Below are 20,950 nucleotides of genomic sequence, written 5' to 3' on the forward strand. Positions count from 1 at the left end.
AACTGTCCACAGTCTGTTGAAGCATAAAGTGTGGGCGGCAAGCCACCCAGGTGCCGAGGCAAGAGACAGAGGACACGAGCTGTTCCAGTATAATAAAATATAAAACAAGAATAGTTATACCAGATATAGATCTTAGATATGATTATATATGAATATCATTAATCATTAGTTTGTAGCAATTACTTTTTATTCCAATATTATAATAATCCTCGCTCTATAATCATAGTCAAGGAAAAACCAGGCCATACAGAGATAGGAGCTGAGTGGACATAGTGAGGTGTGACCAGAAGACAAGTGTGAGCCTTCTGTTATGCCCGGACAGGGCCACCAGAGGGCTCCTTGGTCTAGCGGTGACGCCAGCGTCTGGGAAGACGCCCGTTACCAGGCGGAACATGGTCTAGCGGTAGCGAAAAGTGTCAAGGAACAACACCTGCTACTTAGCAGACTGGGAAAGGGTGTCTCCCTTTCCCCGAGGGAGTTTAGAGAAGACTCTGCTCCTCCACCTCTTGTGGAGGGCCTGACATTAGTCAGGCTTGCCCACAGTTATCTGGAGGCCTAACTGTCTCCCTGTGATGCTGTGCTTCAGTGGTCACACTCCTAGTCTGCCTTCATGTTCCATCCTGTACACCTGGCTCTGCCTTCTAGATAGCAGTAGTCAATTAGTGAAAGTACTAATAGTCCCTGATATGCAGAAATAATGGCATAAGCTGTCTTTCTCTCGTCTCCTCTCCCTCTCTGCCTGGGCTGCCAGGCAGGGAAGGGCCCCCTGTCCAGTGGACACGTGACCCACATGACCTTACCTATCATTGGAGATGGCTCACATTCTTTACCCTGCCCCTTCTGCCTTGTATCCAATAAATAACAGCGCAGCCAGACATTCGGGGCCACTACCGGTCTCCGCGCATTGGTGGTAGTGCTCCCCCGGGCCCAGCTGCCTTTTATCTCTTTGTCTTGTGTCTTTATTTCTACACTCTCTCGTTGCCGCACACAGGGAGAGACCCACCGAACCTGTGGGGCTGGTCCCTACATAAAGCATGTTTCATTATATCCTATTTTGGCCAAAAGACAAGCCTCATTAGCATGACATTCCAATTGCAGAATATTTTACTCCAACTGTCAAAGGGGAAATGATCATAATTTTATCTATATAAAAAATCATTTAAAAGTTTTAAGCCAAGAATAATTGTTCAAACTTCATATAATTGAAAAAAAATTCTAGTTGTGCTGCATTTTTTATTCCTGATTTCAGGCCTGCCACAGTGGCTCACACCTGTAACGCCAGCACTGGGAGGCTGAAGCAGGAGGATCACTTGAAGACAGGAGGTGGAGACCAACCTGGGCCACAAAGCAAGACTCCATCGCTACAAAAATTAAAATTTAAAAATTAGCCACACATATTGGTGCACACCAGTTGTAGGTCCTAGCTACTTGGGAGGCCACAGCGTGAGGATCACTTGGGCCTAGGAGTTCAAAGCTGCGCTGAACCATGATCACACCACTGCACTCCGGCCTGAGCAAGAGCATGACCCTGTCTCTGAAATAAATAAATACATATATACATAAATATCCTATAAAACTTACTAGCACAGTAATGTGTAATTCCCTAATGTTAAATAACAGAACAATTCAATTTGGCCATCTCTCACTTTTATCACTCTATACAGACAACATAAGGAAACTGGCTAACAAATACCAAAATTAGAGGCATAATGGAATTCTGTATATTTACTTTGGATTGATTCCATTTCCAATGTATATATTAAAATTCTCACTTCTTTAAAAATGATCTTTCCCTCCAAACAGTCGTCTGGCTTACAGTGATATCAGTTCATGAACTAAACAAAATAAAGGAGCTATGCGCTCACTCCATTCAAACTGATTAAAATATGTCATTAGGCCATTTTAAAACTTCCTTGTAATCAAAGGGTAATTACTGACTTGCCTACTACATACGGAATAAATAAATCTAAGGAATAGCAAAGGAGGGATTAGCAAGAATCCTCGCTATTTACATGCACTGGAACAGATCAGTGGAGGGTGCAGCAGAGCAGTAAGGAAGCCTGGCAGCCAGAGGAGCTCCATTTGTATGTTTTCTGTCCTGGAAACTTCCAGAGGATTTCTTATCTATGATTTCACTTGAGGAAAAGAATTTTGCTGGTAAAACAAAATTAAAGCACTGTAAAAGGTTTTTGAATATATACAAACATATGTTTATATATGTATTATATTAATATACACATATGTATTTACATATCTAATCCCCAAAACACACATGTGAAATGAAGCTGGACAGAGCTCCAATAAACACACTAGAAGGAACAAGCCTTACCTGCCAGGGTCTGAATTAGGCTAGAGATATTTCCATTTTAACTCCAGCACTTCATTAAAAAACATTAAACAGTCTCTGTACAGCATCAGTCAGTGTCTCTCACTCTTGTCAAACTGTTAGTTACAGAGAACTGGAAGGATAAAATAAACAACCCTTCCCAATCCTATTCATCAAGCTTGAATAATAAAATGTCATTACTGAATCATCATTATTCTGAACCAAATGTGATATAACCATAAAACACAACATGGAAGGAGTAAAAATGCACATTTTTTTCCTAAACTTGTTAAGGATGACCATTAAACTCCACTTTCCTCTGACAAGCGTGAGTTAGATGGTAGCCAAAAATGCATGAAAATAAATTGTCTATTCTATCTCTTCCTTCTCTTCATGCTGTCTTTATTTATGGTGGTCATAACTCTGCAACCCATAGAGTGGTAGTGAATATCGTGCGAAGGCAGCAAAGTCAACATTAACTAATAAAGGCAGGTTTTATCAGAGGATAACAAAGTTACTAGCAAACCTTAGGTTACTGAGAAAATAACACATAAATCTACTGTAAGACTTCAAATATGAATGCGTGTGCTGACTACTAAATTTACCTATTATATATTTTTAAATAGATGATTGAATGAGCAAAGATAATATGTATAATTCATTTTAAATGGCATTAATTAGATGTCCAAATCATTATGTTTAATATATGTCTATTTAGAAGGAGATACACTGAGTGATTTTTAGAGGCAAGGCTATCAAGCTGACTTTTGAAAACTAAGCAGATAATCAAAACTAATTTAGTCTTAAAAAAATTAAACTTAAATGATTCTTTCTGCATATTGAATTATCAATATATTCCAAAAATTATGTATCATGGATCATTCAATTCCTTATAAAATTATTTTCTCTTGATGAATATTTCTTTCAAAAATTTTCTCCTAAAATAAAGTTATATTTTAAATGATTTGTATGCTATAGCTGAACATTATATAAAACCTAAAAAAAAGTTACCAAAAACATTGAAGATTTCACCTAAATAAGAACATTGCCTTTTGTGTGGTTCATTATTTCTATGGGAACAAATAGTGTTAATTTTCAAATTAGGATCTCTTTACCCCCATACAAAAATCAATCACATTTCTATCTACCAATAATGAACATGTGGAAAACAAAATTTAAAAAACAATGTCATTTATAATCACTTTAAAGAAAAAGAATACTTAGGCAAAAACATTAAAATGTATGTTCTATATTTTTTAAATATCATTTTATGGTATTTAAAATACCATCGTTCATCAGCATTTTGGTAATTTTTACCATATATTTTTAAAAATACTATTTTAAACACCATTTTTTAAAAATATATGGTAAAAATTACCAAAATGCTGAGTCATGTTAGATACAAATTTTAATAGTAATATTTATATACTGTTTACACAGAGTTTATCTAAACATTGAAAATTACACATTTAAAAACTCGGTACTTTTAAAAATATATGGTAAAAGCTACCAAAATGCTGATGAAAGGAATCAAAAAAGACCTAAAAAACAGTAATTTTTCAGCAATGCCTAGTTTTTAATGTTCAAGTAAACTTTGTAAAAACAGTATATAAATATTACTATTAAAATTTACATCTAACATGACTATTCTCTTGAGCAGCCATATTCAGCGGCATGAAGCCTGGTGCAACAAATGTCCCACGTATAAATTGAATTGTTCAGTACTTCACACTTCTGGTATTGCTAAGACTTCAATTTTCTTCATTGCAAATTGATACTTCTTCTTAGTCAAATAAATTTTGTCTAAGCCAAAGGTAAACCATAGGAACAACATTAGGCAATTTCTAAAGTCTGCTATTTTCCTGAAGAAACATTTTGGATGTCGAACAAGTTCCTAGTTATCTTCCCTTTGTATTAATTATGCATCAAAAAGTCACTTATTGGTGAATCTAACAGTTTTACATATATATATACATATATTTTTTGAGACAGAGTCTCCCTCTATCGCCCACGCTGGATACAGCGTGGTACAGTAATGACTCACTGCAGCCTCAACCTCCTGGGTTCAAGTGATCCTCCCACCTCAGCCTCCCGAGTAGCTGACATTACAGGAACAGAAAACCATGCTCAGTTCATTTTTAAAATTTTTTTTGCAGAGATGGGATCTCGCCATGTTACCTAGGCTGGTCTTGAACTCCTGGGCTCAACTGATCCTTCTGCCCAGGCCTCCCAAAATGCTGAGATTATAGCTGTGAACCACCATGCCTAGACTAAAAGTTATATTATTAATAAAAGGTTATTTATTTCCCAACTACAAGAGTGATGTTTTTGAAAACCACAGTAGTAAAAGTATCTTCAGTTAAAGAAAACAAAAGCTAATGGAAAAAATAGGGATGGCGACAAAGTCATAAAATAAAAATCACATCAGCCCTCAAGGCTGATGTGATTTTTATGTTTTATTGTATACAAAGGCAAAACACATAGGTAATGAAATTATAGTTTACAAATTTTAATGGGTCAGAACAGGATCCCAACTTGAACTACCTTAAACAAAGCAGGTGAATTTATTTATAAAAGTCCTTGTTAGCATCATGGCTTTCTGCAGGTTCTGCCCCTGTCATTCCAAGCCAGAACACATGTCTGCAAAGGAAACTGAAATTTCTTTCATATTTCCTAAACAATGCCAGAAAAGCACTTTACCTGGCTAGTTCCAGTTTAAAAATAAAATCCAGAGAACACAGATAGGACTGAGTCATGTGTCCATCCCTGAGCCAATCTCAGTGGCCAGGGGGACCATCGACCTGGACACAGCTCAGGGAATCCACCACTGCAGCCAATGTCTGGGCTATGATGACTGGCAGCTTCCACTAGAACTACATGGTTAGAATGAGAGAGAAGAGGTATTTTTGCCAACAAAGGGGGAGTACTGAGCCAACAAAAAGAATAGCTATCTACATCATTGAGTAATAACAAGCATGTTCTTTTTATATTTTAACAATCTGAAAATAGGATATGTCTCAAAAACATTTGTTGGCCCGATGACAATCATGACATAGTGTCATTATCCATATATGCAAAAACTGGGTGACGTATCTGGGCCAGAAACTTTTCAACATTTCAATCAATAAGCCATTTGAGAACCATCTTAGGAAGGTAAATGAATATTCATATTTCACTGAATCCTTTCCATTGACTCATATGGTAAGATTATGAAAACAGTAGCATTGAAACATGCATCTTTGATGACAGCAGCTTGAAGAAAGGTCTGGAAGTCAACACTCTATCATTCATTTAAAAATGCTTCATCGCCAATGTTATTAGTGGCACAGAAGACAATATTATGTTGAAAAACATGAACATCAACAACTCTCTTGCAAAGTGATTCAGAAGAGTTACACAATAAACGCAAAGTTTTAAAAAATATCCTTGACCATTTTTTTCACTTATATCTTTAAGAATACTGTGGTTTCAAATATGTCCACAAATTCCTTGTTTTTCCTCGTTTGACACGTAGAAGGGTAGAGTCTAATTTCCTTACCCTTGAAAGTTGGCTTGACTTAGCAACTCACTTCTAACAAATATGATAGAAGTAATGAAATGTGATTTTGGAAACTAGGTCATAAAAGACATTTCAGAATCTTTCTCACTTGTTCTCTAGGATCATTTACTCTGGGGAAAGACAACCACCATGCTGTAAAAGTAGTCAACCATCTCCATGGGGGACAAGGGATTCTCCCATCAGCATCAACAATGTGAGTATGCCATCTTGATACTACATTCTCCAGCCCCAGGAAATCCTTCAGACGACCACAGCACCAACCAACATCTTGACTACAATTTCACAAGAGATACTAAGCCTGAACCACCTATGATAACTAGCTCTTGAATTCTTGCCCCAGAGAATCTGTGAGATAATAACTGTTAATATAATAAACAGGCTGGGCACAGTGGCTCACGGCTCTAATCCCAGCACTTTGGGAGGCTGAGGTGGGTGGATCACCTGAGGTCAGGAGTTCGAGACCAGCCTGACCAACATGGAGAAACCCCGTCTCTACTAAAAATACAAAATTTGCCCAGAGTGGTGGTGCATGCCTGTAATCCCAGCTACTCAGGAGGGTGAGGCAGGAGAATCGCTTGAACCCGGGAGGTGGAGGTTGCAGTGAGCCGAGGTTGTTCCATTGCACTCCAGCCTGGGCAATAGTAGTGAAGCTCTGTTTCACAAAAAAAAAAAAAAAAAAATTATATATATATATATATACACACACATACACACACATATTCACACACACGCATATATATAATACACATACACACACACATTCACACACACATATATGAATATATGTAAGAAAAACTTGCTTATTAAACTATATGTATATACATATTTACATATATAAAATAGTTTATATGTATATACATATATTTACATATATAAAATAGTTTATATGTATATACATATATATTTACATATATATAAAATAGTTTAATAAGCAAGTTTTTCTTTCCTGTGGTATATAAAATACTCATGCATCATAAAACTGATAGAGTCTCTTAGACTCAATAAAATGCAGCAATCAATTTCCATTTCCAATCTATTGCTTTGTTGTTTTGTCCCATTGCATTTAAAACAGAAATATATACTCTTTCTCCATTCTGTACTTTCTTCCTTGCTGCCCCCCACCTAGCATGCATTCTCTGAATCCTCCTGGAAGCCTTCTCAGACCTCCCTCAGGCAAATTATCTACCTCACCTCTGTGTGCCACTGTATGCAGGACTTATCTATGCCATACATAAGTGTTATCCATATGTTTATTGAAATAATAATTGAATACTATACCTATTAAGCATTTCTGAATGTCATTTTCTCAAATAAATTGGAGATTCACAGCAACACGGAAGATTGCAATATAAAAAGGTTTACTAACCATTAGACAAAAAACGGTCGTGAGAAAAGTTTTTTTATAGTTATCAAATATGTATTTCTCAAAACCTTATTATTGTTCTGCCTATAACCAAAGAAGATGTCTACAGTCAATTCTGTTTGTACACATATCAGCTCCCACTCTTTCACGTTGTTTTTGTCTTCAATTTTAACTACACATACACAGTTTATATAATTATCTCAAATCTTATATGTATAAATGTGTTCATATCATAAAGCCTTTTATTTATGCTATTTTTGCAGTTTTTCTTTTTTGCTTGCTCTCTCCCTCTCTCTTCTCTATGCTCACACCTTATTCCCTTCCCCAACCCCTGTCTAAGAGACACATTATAGGATCCCTGTTTCTCCATGTTTATACAGAGACAAATAAATTTTCACCCATACACACTAAACATGTATATGTGGATTTGTTTACTTCACTTATTTTATTAAAATCAGATCAAATAATGGGAACTTTTCTGCATCCTACTTTTCTCCTCACTCAATACCTCACTGAAATTCCAAGGCAATGAGTGCAGCTCTAATTCTTTTTTTTCAAAATGGCATAATATTCTTTGACACTTACATGCCACAATATATAACTATTCAATGATGATTGGGCAGTTACTTTGTTTATACTTATAATTCCATATCTATTGTTTTTCTACTAACACTGATTATGGTATTTTATGCCAACGAAAATGTACTTTTTTTTTTTTTTTTTTTTTTTGAGATAGGGTCTCGCTGTCACCCAGGCTAGGGTGTAGTGCTGTAATCACGGCTCCCTGCAGCTTCAACCTCCTAGGCTCAAGTGATTCTCCCACCTCAACCTCTCAAGTAGCTGGGACTACAGTTGTGTTCTACTACACCCAGCTACTAACTTTTATACAGTCAAATACTCCTAGCTTTTAAACTTCTAGGTTTCCAATCCTAGAAGAGAAAGACCTTCCCTAATCCTACATTCACATATATCCTGATTGCCTTCAAAAATTTTTTCTTTTTTACATTTATGTATTTTTATATATTTGGAAATATTTCCACATGTGATATAAGGGTCCGATACAATCACATAGTCTTTATAGATGAGGAAAATATTTTGAAGACATTTAAATCAACAGTGTTACAAAACAGTTTAAATTGACTGATTCAAGTTTCCTTATTAAATTATTTTTGCAATACGGTAAAAAAAAAATGTGAATAGGTATGATCTATCCATCGTATTTATAAACTGTTGGCTAATTCACCCTAGCAAGCATCTCTCCTCAATTTAAAAATCTGGCTAAGTCAAGGAAGCATGTTCTCATTAATTAAAAGTCATAAGACCTAGGCAAGACTGTATTGATATAATAATTACAATATCTGACTGCAATTCAGTACACATACATAAAACAACTATAATGAGTAAAAAAGTTTTAGGTTAAATTCAAAGTGTTTTCAGCAGATAGTGCCTAACTGTGCTACATGACATTCTCCATACAAGTCTTCCAATGTAACTGTTACTGTTATATGAAGGACAGACAATCCAATTCTTTGGCTAAAAATGGATATTTGAAATCAAATTTTCCACGGTTATTAGCACTCGAGACTGTTCTAACACTCAAATGTGGCAGGTAAGTCCAAGGTAATAGGTTGCTTCTAATATTCCCTATATTACGATCTTTTCATTACATTTCTGCCTCTGCTCATAAAGTAGAATTCTTAATCCCAGTGGCATACTTTACTTCAACATTGTGAAATATTTTAAGTATAACCTGGCTGGGTTTTTGGCTTCCAGGTTCTTCTACTTTTCCAGAAGGATCCTCGAACACTGTCATGCCAGCCAAAGCCCAAGAAAAAACACCCTCTGTAATACAGTAGAAGAGAGAGGCACTAAACTGGTCAGCGTCAGTCAGGATTCTTCAGTTTGAAAGATAACAGCTGTTCCCTTCCACACCAGCATAATAAATAAAGAATTCTATGCCCTGGTGTTTTTTTTTTTTTTTTTTTCCTTTTTGAAACATCACTTTTGATCTCCTTACAATTTATTATCAGCGATGGCATTTTTGCCTGCAGCAGTTTTTCAGCCAACTCCTGACGTGTGTGCATCCACGCAGATCTCTGCTCAATCCCTAAAGTCCCTTTTAGAATTGCAGCAGCATGCATACTCTCCACCACACAAAATACTACATGCATACAGGAGGTTATTTCTTGTGCTGGGTTTCATCTTCAGTACAGGTTAAAAACTCTCAAGGGCACAGCCTTCCTTATCTGCCTCTCAAATTCCCTTTCAAGCATCCTGCACAGTACATTGGTAAAATCCCAGATGCTACATAAATCCTCACTGATTCATTTACAACACACACTTACAGACTGTAAATCCTGCTAAGGAAAGGGTCCTGTCTCGTTGTCTTTGTAATCCCGGCAATCTGCTAGCTCCTCAGCTCATGGAGCTCATTCATTTTTTAACTTAATAAGCATTTTGAACATTATTAATTTGCAACATTGGACAAGAGGCTTAAGAACTTTATAGTGACATAATCCTAAGGATATTTCCTTTTCACTAAACACTTTGCTTGTTTGTTTTAAATCAAGAAGACAAATTTCTTCAGAAAGCAGTGTCTTTAATTAAGAATTTAATGCTAATAATGAATGCTTGTCACACTCTTCCACATAAAGCTTACCCTAGTAAAAATATTGTAAACAAGAGTGTTCTAATTAAAATAAACAAAGATCCCTCTTTGATCTGGGAATTAAAATAATAAGTACTAAAAACAGTGAAGTACACCAAAATATGGTAACAACTGACATTTTTGCCTAGCTTCATAAATGTATCACTTTTTAAAGAAATTAACTTTTTTCTGTTCAAAATATTTTATTTTCTGTAGTATTACAGAATTTCTAAGCTTTCTAAGGGCATATTTTCAAAGAAGCAGTTGCCGTAAATGTTAAAGAAAATCAAAATTAAAACCCAGTAAACAAAAGCTTTCACTTAAACATCAAACTTATTATGCAGAGAGGAGGAGGGAAGTATTCACAAAAGGAAATATAATATTAAAAACTATGTTCTCACTGATGAAAGACAAGAATTGATGCTATATGAGAATTTAGTAGGGCTGAAGTCTAAATCTACAAAGTCCATCATCTCAGAATCTAATAAAAGTTGTGCTAAAACAAAAACGGTCCCCTAAGACCTAAGCCACTGGTTCTCAAACCAGACCAGAGGGAGGGAAAGGAGGGAGGGGAGAAAGAAAAGAAAAAAGAGAAGAGAAGAGAAGAGAGAAAAGAAAAGAGAAAAAAGAAGAGAAGAGAGAGAGAAGAAAAAAGAGAAGAAAAAAGAAAAGGAAAGGAAAAGGGAAAGGGAAAGAGAGAAAGAGAAAGAAAACAAAACGTGGGGGAAGAAGGAAGGAAAGGAGGGAAGGAGGGGGAAGGAGGGGGAGGGGAGGGGAGGGCAGGGCAGGAGAGTAGAGGGGAGGGAAGTGAATAAGGGAGGGGGAGAAGGGAGGGAGGGAGGAAGAGAAGGGAGGAAGGAGGAGAAGGAAGTAAGACAGACCTGTCAGGAATGTTAATTCTTAAATGCTATCCCAGACTCACTGAATCCAAAATGCTGGGCTAGGGCCCTCCAGGTAATTCTGATGCATGCTAAATTTGAGAACCACTGGCCTATAGCACGTGAACAAAATGAACATATCCAGAAGTGAGGACAGAGTACAAAATAAATTTTGCTATAAGTTAAAGCTCATAAAAAAGTGAACATCCTAATCAAGACAAATATTACATTGATGGGATAATAAAGATTAAAAGATAATAAAGTACACCTTAATGTCTATTTTGGGGGGTAACACCTTATTGAAATATAACTAACATACCATAAAGTTAATACATTTAAATTGTACAATCAATGGTCTTAGTATATTCACAGAGTTGTGCAACCATCATAACCAATTTTAGAATATTTTCATCATCCTAAAAAGAAACCCTACACTTTGGTAAGTCTCCCCTATTGCCCTAGTCTCCAGCATCTACTAATATATTCTATATCTCTATAGATGTGCCTGCTCTGGACATTTCATATGAATGGAACCATAATATGTTCTTCTGTGTCTGCATTCCTTCATTTAGCTTAATATTTTCAAGGTTCAGCAATGTCACAGCATATATCAATACATCATTCCTTTTTATGACCAAGTAATTTTCTATTATATGAATGGAACATATTCTTTTTCCATTGTTTTTTCCATTCATCCACCCATTACTGGATGTTTGGGTTGTTTCTACCTTTGGGCTATTATGAGTAACACAGCTGTGAACATTTGAATACAAGTTTTGTTTGGACATATATCTTCATTTCTCTTGGGTACATACCTAGGAGTGGAAATAGCTGGGTCAAATGGTAACTCTATTTTTAACAATTTGAGGAATTGCCAGACTGTTTTCCAAATTTATTGCACAATGTTGCATTCCCACCGGCAGTATATGAGGGTTCTGCTTTCTCCACATCCACCCCAACACTTGCTAGTATCTGAAGTTTTTACTCTAGCCATCTTAGAGGGTGTGAGGTGGTATCTCATTTGGGTTTTGATTTGCATTTCCCTGATGACTAATGATGTCAGGCATCTTTTCATGTGCATTTTGGCCATTTTTATATCTTCCTTGGAATAAGTCTATTCAGATCCCTTGTTCGTTTCTAAATTGGATCATTTTTCTTATTATTGAGCTGTAAGAATTCTTTATATGTTCTAGATATAAGTCTTTTACCAGATATAAGACTGGCAAATATGATTGGCAAATATTTCTTCCCATTCTCTGGGTTTCCTTTCACTTTCTTGATAGCAATCTTTGAAACACAAAATGTTTACTTTTTAAAAAATATGAAAAAAAGCAAAGAAAAAGAAACAACAAAAACAAAAAAAACAAAAACAAAAAACAAAAAATACAGAAAAAAGTTTACTTTTTTAATGTTTCCTGAAAAATACTGGTTTTCAATTCACTATATAATGCTAAGTGTAATTTTTCATTAAGATGCTGGATATTAACATATAGAAACTTACGGGTTTTGCGGTGGACGGTTTATTGGAAACACTGTTCATGCTACAGAGCTATGGCATACAACCACCACTTGGTGGCAGTTAACTGCCAAAAGAGTATTACCAATAAGTTACCTGAATGTAAAAGTCAATGGTTCTGTAACAATCTTGCCATTATCTATATTAATTAATCACTTCCACTGCATGGATAATCAGAAATACAGAGATATACAAAATAAAGAGTCCATCTGCTTTCCACGGAAACACTTTAAAAATACCGTATACACTACAAGGATAATTTCCCTTGAGATACAACATGCAGAGAGCTCCCATGCTATGAGGGACTCAAGGAAGCAATGCAATGATATTCTGCAAAAAAAACAAAAACAAAAACAAAAAAAAACTGGTTGTAGAAGTCTTTAAATTTTAGAAGAAAAGTAAAAATTGAAAAAAAAAAACTTGTTTATGTGCTCACCAAAAAAAAAAAAAGGGCGGGGGGGGATCAAATTGAAGTAGCCAGTAGACATCAGACCAATTTTCCTCAAATGGAAAATGTAGAACATGAAGTCACAGTAAATAAATGGGCACAAGCAGGCAGACAGACAGGCTGCCAGACACACAGAAAGAAGTGCAGGCAGGCAGAATAACAGAAATGTACAAGTAACAGAGATTACAAGAGCTAGGAATGCTGATCTCATGGAGGTAGTGAGTAGAAGGATAGTAACCAGAGGCTGGGAAGGCTAGGGGACAGGTAGATGAAGAGAGGCTGGTTAATGGGTACAAACATAAACTTAGATAGAAAGAATAAGTTTTAGTATGCAATAGCACAGTAGTATAACTACAGTTAACAATAATATATATTTCAAAACAGAAGATCTGAAGTGTTCCCAACACAAAGAAATGATACATGTTTGAGACAATGGATATGCTAAATACTCTGATTGGATCATGACACACTGTATGCATATATCAAATATCACATGTACCACATAAACATGTACAACTAATATGCATCAATTTAAATATTTTCTTTAAAAAGAGATTCTCTTCTTCAACACAATCTCCAATGGCGCACAACACGCAAGGTGCTATACGAAGCACCAACATAAAGAGAGAGAAGCCAACGACTTTATGCTCAGTCTACCTGTGAAGACACACATATACGAGTGAGGATGGGAAAGAAATTTCAAAAATAAATTGTAAACACTTCTTAAAGCCTAAGGAAGCTGGACGTCACACTCTAGGAAATGTTTACACCTGCAAAGCTTCTGAACTGAGAGAACAAGAACATAGACAAATGAATCTAAAGGTAATGTGCAGCATAAATGTAACTGGAAAATAATCAGAAGCAGACAACTCAGAGAACAGCTGAAATAGAATAGGACAGAACTAGCATCAAGAAGAGATTAGTTTAGGTAGGAAGTAAAAATGGATGAGAACAATATGAAAACACTGTAAAGAAAAACTTGACAATAGTTGATCATACCCATAAGGATGAAAAAAAAAAAAGGAAGTGGTAGGTTAAAAATAGCTCCACAGAGTGAGCCTTAGTGAATAAAAAAGGAGGTAAGTCTACAAAAGTTCTGATTTTAAGACAAAGATGAGGTGGTTTCAAATGTGTCATGTAAGAGACTTACATAGAAATATCCAGTAGAGGCCAGGCATGGTGGCTCATGCCTGTATTCCCAGCAGTTTTGGAGGCTGAACAGGAGGATCACTTGAGGTCAGGAGTTCAAGACAAGCCTGGCCAACATGCTGAAACCCTGTCTCTACTAAAAATACAAAAATTAGCCAGGCATGGTGGTGCACACCTGTAGTCCCAGCTACTCAGGAGGCTGAGGCAAGAGAATCATGTGAACCTGGGAGGCAGAGGCTGCAGTGAGCCAAGATCGCGCCACTGCACTCCAGCCTGGGTAACAGTGTGAGGCTCCATCTCAAAAAAAGACAAAAGAAATATGCGGCAGAGAGCATATTTCAGGCTAAGAATAATAGGGTTAATATCAGTTTAGCAATTTGAAAACAAATAAATCTTAATCCAATATTCAAAGTAAACAGCCAAAACAATTCTATTAAATGTAGTCCCCTGTGGAAAACTTCCGTACTGTTTAATTAGAATTACCTATTGCTATTCTCCAAGCATAGTTATAAAGCAAAACTTAGATGGGCTTGTGGGGTGGGAGGGAGAGAGGGGATACAGAGTTAAAAAGTACCAGTTTATATATGGAATATAGGTAGCAAAAGGAATTGGAAGCAGATAAAAGCTGAAGGGAAAAATAAATGTAGCCTCAATTTCTGACATTAATGTGGCCATGTAAAAGCTTAATTATTGCTTATAATCTATGTCTGTGCTGTATTAATAAATTTAAATCTCATGAAATATAAATCTTCACTTTTTTTTTTTTTGAGACAGTCTTGTCCTGTCACCCAAGCTGGAGTGCAATGGCACAATCTCAGCTCACTGCAACCTCTACCTCCTAGGTTCTAGCATAAATCTTCACTTTATTTGCTACTATGTAATGCTTATCTCCAAAAGCTCAAAAGAACATTATTGCTTTTACCTTTATAAAATTTGTATAGGAAAGACTCCATTTCCTGAGAAAAATAAAGTTAGGAGAAATTTAGTTTTTCCAAAATTAGAAAATGGTCCTTAACTTACCTGGATTTGGAATTGTTGTTATTGTTGTTTTGGCATATTGAAAGATACCTGTATTTTACAATATTCCACATAGTTAGATAACAGACTTAAATAAATACTTTAAATACTCATAAAGAATACTATTCTTTCCAATTCTTTAATTTCCTTCAGTTATTAGTTATATTTTTAACATAATAGTTATTAGTATATTTTTAAAAGAAAGTTTCAAATAGCTAGTTTAAACATTAAAAATACCATCTTCATCTATTACATTATCTAAGGTGCTAAGATTTTAATCATTCTAAATAACACTGATAGTAGACAAAATGTGCAAAAAATCATACAAACTTTGAAGAAATTAATCAGAAACAACCCATTCCATAAGTTAAAAAAACACAAACACATCTGTTTACCAATGCTTTAAGAAGACAAAATAGTGATAAGTATGTTGATTATTTTGGAGAAATATTTTCTCTCGCTTTTTGTTATGGCACCAAAACTGAAAAGAAAATGGGCTATTTGGTGAGGTCAAATAAAGATAATGGCGGCACCCAATTAAGCAATCAACTGTAATAACCACCTAATTTTATGTAACAACACAGTAGTCAGATACCATCCAAAGACTGTCTTAATACAGTCACACTGGAGGAGATCATGTACACACACACACACACACACACACACACACACACACACACACATACACACGAGATGACATTAAGACAGGATTACTTTTGGCTGGAGGAAGAAATGGGTGAAGCTTGGTGAAGGAAAAAAACAGAAATGAGCAACCTGAGGCTGTAAACATTTTGCAGGATCCAAGTGGCTTCTTTTGCCTCCACTGATCATCTGTCATTTCTGGAGAACCAAAAACTACTAGGCACAAAGTATCTCCATCAGCACTCTTCCAGAGAGTAAAATTGTGACCTGATTAGAAACTAGAAGTTTGTAGGAAACTATAAGGTAATATTTGGTTAGGGCAGTCACATCTCTAAGCAGATGAGGAAAGCCTAATCAGAATGATGGGTTATTCTCTGGGAAATATCCTGATACTAATATGGCAAAGTGGGTCTCACAAGGCAGGTCTCACAGGCTCAGAAGAGGCACAAATCACAGGTTATACTACCATCAGTCCTACTAGTACAAGTCTTTCACATCTCCTTTATTAAATCTGTTCTGGTACCTAGCATTTATCTCACAGGCACGCATGAGACTGGGTGGAAAAGAGAATGGAAAGAAAGACTAGTCTCAATAATAACAAGGAAGATGCAGTATAGTAATAGAAAAGAATGACTTCAAAAAATAAAAAAGTAAAAAAATAGAGGAAAAGAAAGAGCAAGGGAAAGAAATATAGTAGTCATATAAAATAAGCCTCTGGAGGAAAAAATACAGCGTCCAGGTATACATCAAAATGCTTCCCAGCATCTTCAGGAAATTCTGATGTCCAGTACTGGAAAATCTCAATATAAGGTAACATTCATTTCCATTAATATGACATTTTTCTAAACATACATGCTTGAAGACTACAGATGCCAACACTTCAAAAATTATTATTCAAGACAGAAAAAAAGCACAGGCAATGACAGAAAGTTCAGTGATAAATATTCTTCTGTATACATTTTAAGTTAATTTTGTTTTATAATTTCTTCATTCCACAGTTAACTTGCTATCTCTATAATCTTGTCTCATTCATTTTGCTGACATATTTATTATAAGTTTGCTTAAGTTGCAGAATTATACAGGTATCATTCATTAAATGAAAGAAGTTTAATTAATTATTTATGACTTTGGCTTTTACTTGAAATACTCCTTAAATTTACTAAGGTAAATATTATCCATGTACTATAATTTCTTTAAATTTTGATTCAAAACTGAAAATAAGACCAGTGAAATTATAATTAGTTCAATGTTCAAGATAAAAAAGGTAGACATTGGCCAGGTGTGGTGGCTCATGCCTATAATTCCAGCACTTTGGGAGGCTGAGGCAGGCAGACCACAAGTTCAGGAGATCAAGACCATCCTGGCTAACATGGTGAAACCCCATCTCTACTAGCACACAAAAAGTTAGCCGGCCATGGTGGCGCATGCCTGTAGCCCCATCTACTCGGGAGGCTGAGGCAGGGGAATTGCTTGAACCCAGGAGGCGGAGGTTGCAGTGAGCCGAGATCGGAGCAAGACTCCGTCTCAAAAAAAGAAAAAAAGAAAGACATTATCAACTGATATGGTTTGGCTGTGTCCCCACACAAATCTTATCTTGAATTGTCACTCCCATAATTCCCACCTGTTGTGGGAGGTAATTTTATCATGGGGTAGGTCTTTTCCATGCTGTTATCATGATAGTAAGTCTCATGAGATCTGATGGTTTTATAAAGGGACGCTCCCCTGCACACACTCTCTTTGCCTGCCACCATTTAAGATGTGACTTTGTTCCTTCTTTGCCTTCTGCCATGATTGTGAACCATGTGGTACTGCGGGTCAATTAAACCTCTTTCATTTACAAATTACCCAGTCTCAGGTATGTCTTTATTAGCAGCGTGAGAATGAACTAATACAGTAAGTTAGCACCAGGAGTGTGGTGTTGCTGTAACGATACCCGAAAATGTGGAAGCAACTTTGCAACAGACAGAGGTCGGAATAGTTTGGAGAGCTCAGAATTTGTACTGGGGTAAACATCACTCTTGCTACGCAAAGAAACTGGTGGCATTTTGCCCTTGTCCTAGAGACTAATACATCAACAGTGTATTATTCTCCACTATTTATTCTCCACTATTTATAACATATTATTCTCCACTATTTATAACATAAAATTGGTTAAAAGGGATACAAAATGCTCATCAGTAGGCTAAAGTAAGTCTTACATTAATAATAAATTTGAATGCTAACAAAGTTGTTCCAGGTATTACATTGAAATAGATATATTTGTTAAGTAATACGTAATCATTTCGTTTGTTTAAACATGTGTTTAACAAGTATCAAAATCCTCACAAAAAGTAGTGAAAGTTCCTTACATAATAAGCACCATATAAAAACATAATTGAAACCCACTCCAATGGCAAAAGATCCTGAAGTACCAAGGTTAATACTCAGGATTTGAAGACTCATTAGTGCAGAGATAGAATAAATAAAAGAGAATGAACTGAATCTTTACCAAATTTTTAAATACTGATTGGGAGTTTGACACTTATGATTTATAACTTCTAAAAGTAGAGTTAGTGGAAAAATGTCTACTTTGCTAAGATACACAGTTTATCAAGACTGCTAGGATACAGGTATTGTATCACCCAATCTTCCCTTCACTGGAAGTCAGAAACTTAAACACCACATGTGCCTAATAAGGAATAAAATACAAAATGCAAAATACAAAAATACCTTAGCCACAAATTTTTGTTAAACTGGATGAATGAGAAAAGAAAGAATGCTTCCAATTACTGTGAAAGCCTCAGGATTCTACTTTGCTATGGTAGTTCACAGTTGCATTCTCATGGAAATGTAAAGGATGTTATATTTCATTTTCTACAAGCAGACCCTCACAACCCCATTTAATGAAACATATATAAAGTAATGCAGCCATAGCCTTTAATATAAAAATAATGCTTATCTCTTTTTTAAAAAAAAGTTTGCATATGCTTCCTGTTTATTTTCCCCTCATAGAAGAAAGAAGTGTTGCTTCTTTAAAACTAGAAAGCAGATATGCCTAGGTTTTTTAATATACATTGAGAAGATCAATAGCTCACCTCTTCAAAAAAATGTTAAGAAATTATTAAAGCATGCAAACAATTCTGCAATCATTGGATAGAAAATCCTAGTTTTAGACAAAACAATTCTGCTATCATTGGATTAAAAAATCCTAGTTTTAGACAAAACAATTCTGCTATCATTGGATAGAAAATCCTAGTTTTAGACTGAACAATTCTGCTATCACTGGATAGAAAATACTGTTTTACACTAAACAATTCTGCTATCAGTGGATAGAAAATAGTAGTTTTAGATTAATCTATAGCCAAAAAATGCACTTTTGCTTTATTCTGTAAGACAAGATAAAAAGGGCACAAATGAAATGAAAGTTCTCGAGGCCTCTGCTAAAAACTCCTCATAAAAACTAGAAAGAGCATTCTGATTGTAATATTATAAAATATTCCTATTTCACTTACAACAATAAAAATGGTATTTTATTCAACCAGCAAGAGTTTTAGAACACAGTATTTAGAGGCTTATTGAATGTTATAGTTGAATGCATACTGTCTCATGAAGGTCTTTGATTCAATTGAGATTAATACAATAAAAAGCAAGGAAAAACAAAACCAACAGACCTACCTACATAATCAAAGTAAAGGAGAGTCTGGCAAATTTAAGCATATGGACATGGATAAGCCATATGGATAACTGAAACCAATCAAAACAATTGGGTTAAATAAATATGGTTAAGTTGGCATATTTATATTTCCTAAGATCCTAAATTTGCTTTCAGTGAACACTTACATCCATGCTCCTCTAAGTTTCAGTTTATATTTCTTTTTTTCTTCTAAGATGACAGACCCAGCCTATTTGCAAGCAGTTCCAAGATGATGCCCCTGTTTTTATTCCTGCAGTGTTTTATGTGCTACTGAATGTAAAGAAGGCACAATGCAATGAAGCATGATTAACTGCAACTGAAAACCCAGGAAAAAGACTGAAATTACTGAAGGCATCATTATAAACAAGATGTATAAAGTAATCATAAAGCAAAAAGTCTGGCTTGGATTTGTAACTAGTTATAATTAATAAGTTCAATAAATATTTGTCCAATGAGTGATCCAGGCTGATAATGATACACACATTTTAAATATAGTATTGTCATCCCTTTTTTAAAATAACCAAACATTGCTGGCAATGGAAAAAAAATCAGCTGTATCTTATCTGTCCTTTAAGGTCTCCTCTTCTGAATGCTCAAGAACAAATCTCATCACTGAGTAAATCACAGTACTTCTCCACAATACCTCAATGGAGAACAAGAGGGAGGGCACATTTTGGACACTTCAAGGTAAAAATCACACAACAATTTTCCTTTAGTGACAGAATCGTAATTTCCAAAACTGAAATATTCTGGATGATTCTCCACTAACTTCTACTATAACTTTGGAATGTGTTTTAAACACTCACCATTTATATCTAGATGAATTTAAATGTAAAGGTAAAAATTTCAAAATAAAATACTTTATAATATTAAATTCTTTCTTACATTAATTATGTTTTCTTGGAGAGGAGATAGCCACCATCACTGATATTTTTCCCCCTTTACTATCTAAGTTGTAGGGAAAGAAAGAGAGAGACAGACGAAGACTGGTAACTTTGAAAAGATATGACATTTGATGAGTATATCTTGGCTGATTTCACTGACCTAATTTATATACCATCCTTAGACAGTCTGACGAATTTTTTTTCACGAAGGACAAACCAATGAGTCTATTCACTTCATAAAACTCAAATGTTTATATTTATATTTGCATTAACACGGCAGGAGTTAGGGGAAAAAGGTAGGCTGTTTTTCTAATGAAGATATTCAAAAGGAAGTCACATATCTTAAATATTTTTATTAAAGGTCTATATATATGTTCCCACATCAAAAACTCAAAATATAAAAACAAAAAAAAAAACAAAAAAATAACAGTATGCATGGCAGCAACCCTTCTTTTATAAAAATATACAAATCTCTGTCTAAAAGCTACTGTGCCCCACACATCTAAAACCTCCTTGCCCTCAGTGATCATACCTAGTACTGAAAGAGTTTTACTAACTCTTTAAATTACAGTTGCCAATGGTGGCAACTGTAATCTCTTACTTACCATTCTGTGAACAATCTAGGGCAATGGGACTGGCTATCATACTACAAGCCGACTACATCCTATAAAGCAGCAGGTTGGCCTCACTGTGCAATGACCTACAGAATACCTTCATTAAAGTTTATGATAGTCCCAAAGTAATTCAATGAATCCTAATTGATGTTTTACAAGAAAAGCAAATTCTCATCTATATAAAGGGCAATAGATTGATGCCCAAATAACCATAGATAGATGAGTTACTTAAAT

The 20,950-nt window shown here is 35.4% G+C and overlaps 1 protein-coding gene across 4 annotated transcripts in view; it reads right to left on the bottom strand.

Moving 5' to 3' along the window:
- TPK1 (thiamin pyrophosphokinase 1) overlaps positions 1–20,950 on the bottom strand; it is a 386,905-nt gene that overhangs the window by 277,937 nt on the left and 88,018 nt on the right. Inside the window, exon 1 of one of the 4 annotated variants that reach the window (XM_054559957.2) lies at positions 12,275–12,617. The exons of the other annotated variants lie outside the window; for them this stretch is intronic. The gene's annotated coding sequence lies outside the window, so the exon portion shown is untranslated. Of the gene's footprint in view, positions 1–12,274; positions 12,618–20,950 lie in introns of those variants that run through there. 4 annotated transcript variants of the gene reach the window in all.

This window comes from Pongo abelii, chromosome 6, assembly GCF_028885655.2.
Source record: "Pongo abelii isolate AG06213 chromosome 6, NHGRI_mPonAbe1-v2.0_pri, whole genome shotgun sequence".
Classification (NCBI taxonomy): domain Eukaryota; kingdom Metazoa; phylum Chordata; class Mammalia; order Primates; family Hominidae; genus Pongo; species Pongo abelii.